Raw genomic sequence first — 9416 nt, forward strand, 5'->3', positions numbered from 1 at the left:
TATTTTCTTGAAAAATTAATAAAAAATTGTCAGTTAAAAAAAAAAAAAAATAATAATAATAAAAGTTTTGGCTTTAGATATACACTATGTATGTACCTTAACCAAAATTAAGATTTCTATATCAGAGCACCCTGGGTTTTGAGACTCCCAAGGAGCATGAGACATTCACAAGAAATGGACTGGTTTGGAATTATGAGGCCAATTTAGCTGCTTTTAGATTTCAAAATAGATCTCCCCCAGGACATATGAATAAAAATGGCCTAATTAATACGTTTTATGGGTTTAATCTATGCTGGGTTTTCTGCTTAATAGTGCTATACAGTGATTGTGCTTTAATGTTCCTCTCTCAATATGGGGTTGATTTACCAAAGACAAATAGACTGTGCACTTTGTAATGTGCATTTCCTCTAAAGCCTAGTATATGAGGGGAAGCTTCACTTTGCAAAAAATAACCAATCACGTGCAAGGGAAAGAAAAAACACCATTTTTGCTTGCACATGATTGGATGACGGAAGTCAGCAAAGCGTCTGCACATTTAAAGCTCTGGAGCAACTGAACTTGCAGAGGGCAACTGCACTTCGCAAAGTGCACAGTCTATTTGCCTTTAGTAAATCCGCGTACACACGAGCGGAATTTCCGACAGAAAGAGTCCGATGGGAGGATTTCATCGTATATTCTGACGGTGTGTATGCCCCATCTGACTTTTTCTGTCGCAAATTCAGACGGACTTAGATAGAGAACATGTTCTATATTTTTCCGACGGAACAAATTCCTAACGGAAAAAACGCTCGTCTGTATGCTGTTCCGACGTACCAAAAACGACGCATGCTCTGAAGCAAGTATGAGACGGAAGCTACTGGCTATTGAACTTCCGTTTTCTAGTCCCATCGTACATGTTATAGGGCTGGGAAAAAAAACATTTTGAATCTTGAATCAAGTTGAGAAGTCAAATCGATTCAAATTTTCAGCAAATCGATTTTTTAGATTTTTTTTTTTTTCACCAGGACCGGTGCTGGCACCGCGCCGCTCCTGAGGAGCTGCAGGCAGGAGTTTTTAGGCGAGGCCGCGGCTTTGGCCTAGTCCGCGAGGCAGGACGCCGCAGACTAGGCCGAAGCCGCGGCCTCGCCTAAAAACTCCTGCCTGCAGCTCCTCAGGACCGCAGCGGTGTCCATCAAAAAAAAAAAAAAAAAGAAAACTCGATTCGAATCGTGAATTGAAAAAAATTGCAGAGTTTTTTTTTTTTTGGAGAAAATCGCCCAGCTCTAACGTGCTGTACGTCACGGCGTTCTGCACGGTCGGAATTTGGTGTGACCGTGTGTATACAGGACAGCTTGAGCAGAATTTCGTCGGAACTCTGTCGTAAAAACCATCAGAGTTTATTCCGACGGCAAAACCGGTTGTGAGTACAGGGAATTAGTCTACTGGTGTGGACAAGGCTGCTAAAAGCTCAGCTAATTTCCATTTCCCTTTTACTTCCCTTCTTGCTATTTTGTACTATCACAAATCAGTTTACCAGCTGCTGGCATTGAAACATTAAGTCCTATGGGCACTGTAAAAGGTGAGTTTAGGCAAAGCTAGCCGATCTGAGTGGCCATCCTTGACAGCGGCCATGTGTCTTCAGCTGTGGCTTTGCTCTGAAGCCTGGAGCTGCAGTTACGCAAGCAGCTGATTAATGACACAAAAAAAAAAAATGGAACTTCCGCTTTAAGTGTTGGTGACCCCCTGACATGCCACATTTGGCATGTCATTTTTTTGGGGGGGAGTGGGTACCCAGTTTTTACAGGCACCCAGCTCCCACTTCCTCCCCTGGCGCCGCAGCGCCAGAAGGAATTTCACCTCTTCCCCCTCCCTTCCTGTAATCTTCTGGGACACGTCACAGGTCCCAGAAGATTGCCCGCCCATTCACAGCACGCAGAGCGGCTCGCGCATGCGCAGTGCGCTCCTGGCTGCCACAGTTAGAATGCTTTGTGTGCCCGCATCGCTGGGCCATGGGACAGGTGAGTGTCTGATTTTTAAAAGTCAGCAGCTACACTTTTTGTAGCTGCCGACTTTTAAAACTTCAAATTAACCTCAGGCCTCATGCACACTGGGCAAAGAAAAAAAAATGCTGCTTTTACAGGCGTTTGGCGTTTATTTTTTCAGCCTGTATGTTAGCCAGGCACATATAGATATTTTAGAAGAGCAGCATTTACAGGCTGAAATAAAACCTCTTCATCAGCGTGTCCAGAGGACAGCTTTTGGGCAGAAAAAATGCTTGAATGCTCATAAACGCTTGCTAACACGTTATTAATATTAATAATATACAGGATTTATATAGTGCCAACAGTTTGCACATCACCTTACAATATAAAGGGGGAAAGTACAGTTACATTACATTTCAATACAGAAGGAATAGGAGGGCCCCGCTCATGGAGCTTACAATCTAAAGGGGGGTGTGGTACAAAAGGTAATAGCTGTGAAGGATGATCTGATGGAGGTGACTCAAGTACAGTTCTTAGAGGTAGGGTAGGCTTCCCTGAATAAATGAGTTTTTAAGGATCGCCTAAAGGCGGACAGAGTAGGGGCTGACAGGACATACTGGGGTAAGGAATTCCAGAGGATGGGAGAGGTTCTGGGGAAATCCTGGAGACGGGCATGGGAGGATGTAACAAAGGAGTAAGAGAGTAAGAGGTCTTGGGGGGAGCTGGGGAAACGATTTGGGCGATATCTGTAGATGAGGTTGGTGATGTAGCTGGGGGCGATGTTGTGGATGACTTTGTATGTTGTGGTTAGTATTTTGAATTTTATACGATGGGGTAGGGGAAGTCAGTGACGAGATTGGTAGAAAGGGGCAGTAGTCACAGTAGGGTTGCCACCTTTTTTTCAAGCCAAACCTGAACACTTTAGTGGCCTGGGACACCTTTGGATGCCCCAAGGAAAGTAGTAATGCGGTGCGCATTGCGTGCTACAGCGAACGGTGGGTGTGGCCAAATTGCTCTTGCTGACATCGTCACCCTGCCACCCAGTGATGCCAAACCTGCCCCCAGACAGCCGTCCGCAGCTCCCGGACTACAACAAATTTGCGTGTGACTATCTTGGTTACTTGGGTGGGGAGCCACAGTCTTGTCTGAATAATGTGTTTGGGTTTCAGTCCGCCTGAAACCCGGACACGTGATTAAAAACCCGAACTGTCCGGGTGAATCCTGGACAGGTGGCAACCCTAAGTCACGGATTGGCTAGTAAGGTTTATTAGTCTAGCAGCAGCATTCATAATAGACTGAAGGGGGATAGCTTTTGTAAAGGTAGGCAAGTGAAGGAGGGAGTTGCAGTAGTCAAGGCGGGATATAACCATGGAGTGAGTAAATTGCAAACACTCAAACTTGCGCAAAATGCAGCTATTACTTGGTTTTTTAAGCAGCTTCTCTCCTGTCAGAAGAAAAGTCGTTTAGAGGAGCGGAGCAAACGCTCAGTATGCATGAGGCCATAGCGCTCAGATGTGTTTGTGAAGGCACAGGGATTCACTGAAAGAATGTCTATAGGTACTATGATGTTGATTTATTAATGATCGAATATGGCCTTGTCTCCATTTACAGGAGGAGAACCTCTGGGGGAATCTAGGATGGAAAAGGACCTGGGGGTCCTAGTAGATGATAGGCTCAGCAATGGCATGCAATGCCAAGCAGCTGCTAACAAAGCAAACAGAATATTGGCATGCATTAAAAAGGGGATCAACTCCAGAGATAAAACAATAATTCTCCCGCTCTACAAGACTCTGGTCCGGCCGCACCTAGAGTATGCTGTCCAGTTCTGGGCACCAGTCCTCAGGAAGGATGTACTGGAAATGGAGCGAGTACAAAGAAGCGCAACAAAGCTAATAAAGGGTCTGGAAGATCTTAGTTATGAGGAAAGGTTGCGAGCACTGAACTTATTCTCTCTGGAGAAGAGACGCTTGGGAGGGGATATGATTTCAATTTACAAATACCGTACTGGTGACCCCACAATAGGGTTACAACTTTTTCATAAAAAGGAGTTAAACAAGACTCGTGGCCACTCATTAAAATTAGAAGAAAAGAGGTTTAACCTTAAACTACGTAGAGGGTTCTTTACTGTAACAGCAGCAAGGATGTGGAATTCCCTTCCACAGGCGGTGGTCACAGCGGGGGGGGGGGCATCGATAGTTTCAAGAAGCTATTAGATAAGCACCTGAATGACCGTGCCATACAGGGATATACAATGTAATGCTGACATAAAGTCACACACATAGGTTGGACTTGATGGACTTGTGTCTTTTTTCAACCTCACCTACTATGTAACTATGTAACATCTTGCATCTAATCAGGTACAGAATGAGTTTTTATTTTTAAAGCAGACCAGCTAATTGAAAGAGTGAACAGATGTTAACAGTCTTCCTAGGAAAAATAAATAGAGTAATTAAAGGACTGAAATACTTCCATTACCTGGAGAAAATGCTGCCCTAGGTTCCCTCAAGTGCTAGCCTTGTGACCAAAAGCCTACACAGATGATCTCTGCTGAAGGGGAAGGTCAGCTAGTCTGGTCTCTAAGCTTCCCTTCCACACTGGTAGACCGATCAATTGCGGACCATTGGATCAGCACTGAAAGGAGCCCATTGCAGCATTTTCTCCAGACGGATATTTTTGCTTTTCTATTACTTTTAAACAATCCACCACAGAGAGACTGTGAACATCACATAGAGATCTACTTTAAAAAAATGATTTACAGGCAACAAGCTGCAGACACAGATTTCACATGCAATGCCATCTGGTATGCTGAAAATCCTCTTTAAAGTTATACACTTAAAGCATCGCTCCACCTCCTTCTGGGAAGTTTGCTACTGGAAGGCATGGTGGCAAACATATTTAGGACTACTAACATGTCTGGTTCTTGAAGTACATGGGGCTAGACTTGCCATGGGGTAACCGAAGACACCTGTGCTGTGATGGCATGTGTATTCCTAAATAAAACTCTAGGCATCTATGTCTACAGAATATCATAATCCGTACATATCTAATGGATCTCAGTGGGTACTGTAATGCTCCAATACACCATAAATTCTTCTCTAGCTTTACCTAAACTATGTAATATAAAGACAGACCTCTACAATCCATGCAAGAGAATCAAATTAGGCAGGTCCCTTATACTACATAGTTGATGGTTGATCTAAAGAAGATTGTACATTCAAATTGTATAGTGTATGGCCAGCCTAAGAGCCTGCAGCCTCAATGAAACCAGAGCGGCAATAAATTCTAAGTACAACATGGTTGATATTATTTCAGATTTATCTGATAGGGGAGGGTTTAGTAATAAATTGAGTCGTGCAATGATGACAATTCATCACCTTGAACTCATTTGGCCCTCGCCTCATGTGCCTAATGCATGCCCCATCCTCCGCCGCCAAGGTGGAAGCTAATGGAATCTAATGTACGACTGGAAATAATTCAATATTGTGCATGCAATTTTTCAATCCATCTGCAAATCATCAAGTTGCTGCGTTCGGCCTGCTGCTTCCTAATGCAGCTGTCACATCCCCATCATCAGGCTTTTAAATCTGGAAATGGGTGCAGCGTTCGGAATAAAAAAAAAAAAAAAAAAAGATGAACAGAGCGTATGAAGACGTGTGAAGCCATTGAGAGCCTGAAAGATTTATTAATAGAACTGGGTATATGGGGGTCAGTTTTCCATGGTCTGTGCACATGGGAATAGTCATGACAGGGACAAGGCCTTCACATCCTAACTCATAGTGAGGAGACATCCACTCCACCCCTCATACACTCACATACATACATACATAGAACATATAGTAGGCAGGGGCAACCTGTGAACCTCTGGGGGTCTTGACATGGGGCCCACAGCCCCTCCGCAGGGCCACACATTGTCTCTGCAGTTTGGAAGTGCTTCAAAATAGAAACAAACAATGGACAGGGATGTGTGGAGTGTGCCAGGCAGTAATAGGCATGGAGGAAATATTAACATACCACTGGTGTCATTCATGTTCTAGGAAAAGCTGAGTGCCTCATAGGACTGCCTGTAGGCACATCCATTCATATAGGGCTACTACACTACATATATACATACACATACCTATGCAATAAGTACATATGTAACTGTGTCCATAGAATATACAGTGTATCTATGTGTGTATTACTATATTTATACATGGCTACCACACTACATATATGTACATACACATGCCTATACTATACTATATTTATAACTGTGTGTGTATATATAATATACATCTTTGTGTGTATTACTATATCTACATACATGGCTACTACACTACATATATTGTACATTCTATAGATACACATACTATATGTATATATTTATGTGTGTGCGTATAAAATATAAGTATGTGTGTACTACTATACCTATACACATGGCTACTACACTACATATACATTCTATAGATACACATACCTATACTATATGTACATATTTATCTCTGTGTATATAAAATATATGTGTGTGTGTGTGTACTACTATACCCATATGCATGGATACTACATATAAGTTCTCTAGATACACATACCTATAGTATATGTACATATTTATCTGTGTGTGTGTGTATAAAATATATGTATGTGTGTACTACTATATTTATACACATGGCTACTACACTACATATAAATTCTATAGATACACATACCTATACTATATGTACATATTAATCCCAGTATATAATAAATATGTATGTGTGTATTACTAAATCCATATACATAGCAACTACATTACATATACATACCTATACTATATGTACTGTACATATGTAACTATGTGTGTGTGTGTGTGTATATATATATATATATATATATATATATATATATATATTCTATACACACACACACTTACGCATACCTAAACCATATACTGTATGCATATGTAACTATGCGCATATAATATATATATTGGTGGGTCTACTACACTACGTATACATACCTATACTATATGTAACTGTGTACATAATAAATATCCATGTGCGTGTATCACAATATGCATAGAAAAACTACTACACTACATATACATATACATGCCTATACTATATATATCCATGTGTGTATTATAATATCTATATATGTGACTACTATGCTACATATACATACACATGTCTACACAAAATGTAAATATGTAACTGTGTGTGTATAAGATATATGTATGTGTATTACAATATGTATGTCAAGGTTACTACAGTACATATACATACCTATACTATATGTAACTGATATATATACATGGCTACTACAAGACTTATTCATGCTATACATACACATACCTATAGTAAATAAAAATATCTGTATGTGACGGAGTGCGTATTAGATTTATCTATGTGTGTAGGTACAATATCTATATGTAGACACATGGCAACTACTGTACATATACATACACAGGCTATACCTCCATATTCTATAGATGTGTAAGGTTACCACCTTTTCTGGGAACAAAATCCCGGCCTTATGATTTCCTTCCCATGAATACCATTGGCAACAAGTCCCTTTTACAGCAAGCAGGCCGGTGTCATTCCAGCCAGGTGGAAACCCTATATAGATATACAGTATGGAAAAGAATGTATATAAAATGTATGTATATACCTGCATGTGCGATATCTCTGTACATACAGGTTATATATACATATATATACATGTATGTGTGTGTGTTTATTTAGATATAGATATATATATATATATATCACATACAGACACTGTATTGTAGTTTATTCCCTTGCATTCCAGCAATGTGTTGTAGCTGTGGGTACCATCCTCCCCAATGTACCCCCATGTCATGCCCCCCACCTGTGACATCTCACTCCCAGTCCACCTTGCCCCAAACTTGCCCAAGTCCCCACCAGTGCCTCTGTACAGACATGCCAGGCACTGCTCATGGGGGTAGATAGAGATAGAGGAGGATGATCCATGGTAACATTGCAGTTAGTAAGAATGGTACTCACCACCCCCAAGAGAAAGAAGAGGAAATCCAATAGATCAGAGTGGGTCTCAGCCCACCAGCCACCAGAGTGGCTCCAAAAAATAAAAATAATAATGTGTAGAAATGCAAATGAAAAAAAAAAAACAACAAAAAAACAAGAGAATCAGATCCAAATGAATGAGAGTCCCTGCTGGAGAGGCTGGCTGTCCAGGAGGATGGCTGGTCAGGGTGATGGTCAGGATGCTGTGCACACACTGCAACACGTGAGTCTGTCCATCCACATCACCCTCTGATCACAGGAAGGTTACTCAATGATCTCACTCTCAGAAGATGGGAAAAAAAAAAGGAAGATTAAAAAAAAATCTATCGCATTTATTCCCAGCGCCGTATATGGCAGAGACTCGTCACCCAGCCAGGCTGCTTGTATGGAGTGTCTCTGCTAGCTCTGTTTCTATGGATATCGGCTGTCAATCAAGCAGTGCGCCTCTGCTCCGGGGATTACGGTAATGGCTGATTTTAGCACAGGAGCCACAGAGCTGCAGTCCGATGGAGGAACACAGGGCACTTCCACTGAGTACTGAGGATGGGGGGGGGGGGGGGGACGGGACTGTGCCATGTACTGTGTTTCTACAGGGGGGGGGCACATGAGTGGGAGGTGTGCAGGCAGGCAGCACATGATGTGCACAGGAGTGGGATGCTGGGTTATGTGTCTGCAGGTGAGTGGGAGAGTCCTGTGCAATATGCAGCTCATCTACCTAGATGTACATGGTGGAAAGGGAAGCAGAACTGCTCAGGTATGGGAAGATTGCCTTCACACTAGTGCCAGCATACACCAGCTTCATAAAAGAGATTTCCTAATCTTTTTTTCTTTTTACAAAGACTTTCATTAAAAAATAGTCTTCAGTAGCTACAAAGGTTATGAAATCATCAGATGCCTCTGCAAACCAAAATATTACATTGCTTTGCTGGAGATAGCCTGTGCAGAGAGTAGAGCTGTGGGAGGGGCCCAGCAGACTCCACCCTCTACCAGCCACCTGCAGAAAACAGGAGGGGCGGAGACAAGACCAGTCACCATACACAAGGAGAGAATGTGGCAGTGACTGGTCTGTGTTACAGGAAGCTCCTGCACAGAGGCAAAGTTTTCCACTGGATTACTGCACAGATCTGAAAGAAATACACATAGCACAGCAAGATTCAAGGAAGAATATACATGAAACTTGTATTTAACCAGTTCCTGCCTGCGCTATAGCCAAAAGACAGCTACAACGCAGGCTTTCAATGCAGGTAGGGCTTCCATGGACGTCCTTCCGTGCTTGCGCTGCCCGCTGTGATCGCCAAGTCCTTCGGACGCGGCTGATCACAGATCGGGGTAAAGGGCCAATCACAGCAGCCCTTTACCATGTGGTCAGCTGTCAGCCAATGACAGCTGATCAAACGATGTAAACAGAAGTCGGTTATCAGCTTTTTTTTCCAAAAGAGTAAAGCCAATAACTGGC

The 9416-nt window shown here is 42.4% G+C and overlaps 1 protein-coding gene across 4 annotated transcripts in view; it reads right to left on the bottom strand.

The window, feature by feature from the left end:
• Positions 1-8499, bottom strand: part of ANKS1B (ankyrin repeat and sterile alpha motif domain containing 1B) — a 241738-nt gene extending 233239 nt beyond the window's left edge. For all 4 annotated transcript variants that reach the window (XM_073621199.1, XM_073621197.1, XM_073621198.1 and 1 more), the window contains exon 1: positions 7943-8499. The gene's annotated coding sequence lies outside the window, so the exon portion shown is untranslated. The remainder of the gene's footprint in view (positions 1-7942) is intronic.
• Between the last annotated feature and the right edge of the window lie 917 nt (positions 8500-9416).

This window comes from Aquarana catesbeiana, linkage group LG03 (genome assembly GCF_042186555.1).
Source record: "Aquarana catesbeiana isolate 2022-GZ linkage group LG03, ASM4218655v1, whole genome shotgun sequence".
Taxonomy (NCBI): domain Eukaryota; kingdom Metazoa; phylum Chordata; class Amphibia; order Anura; family Ranidae; genus Aquarana; species Aquarana catesbeiana.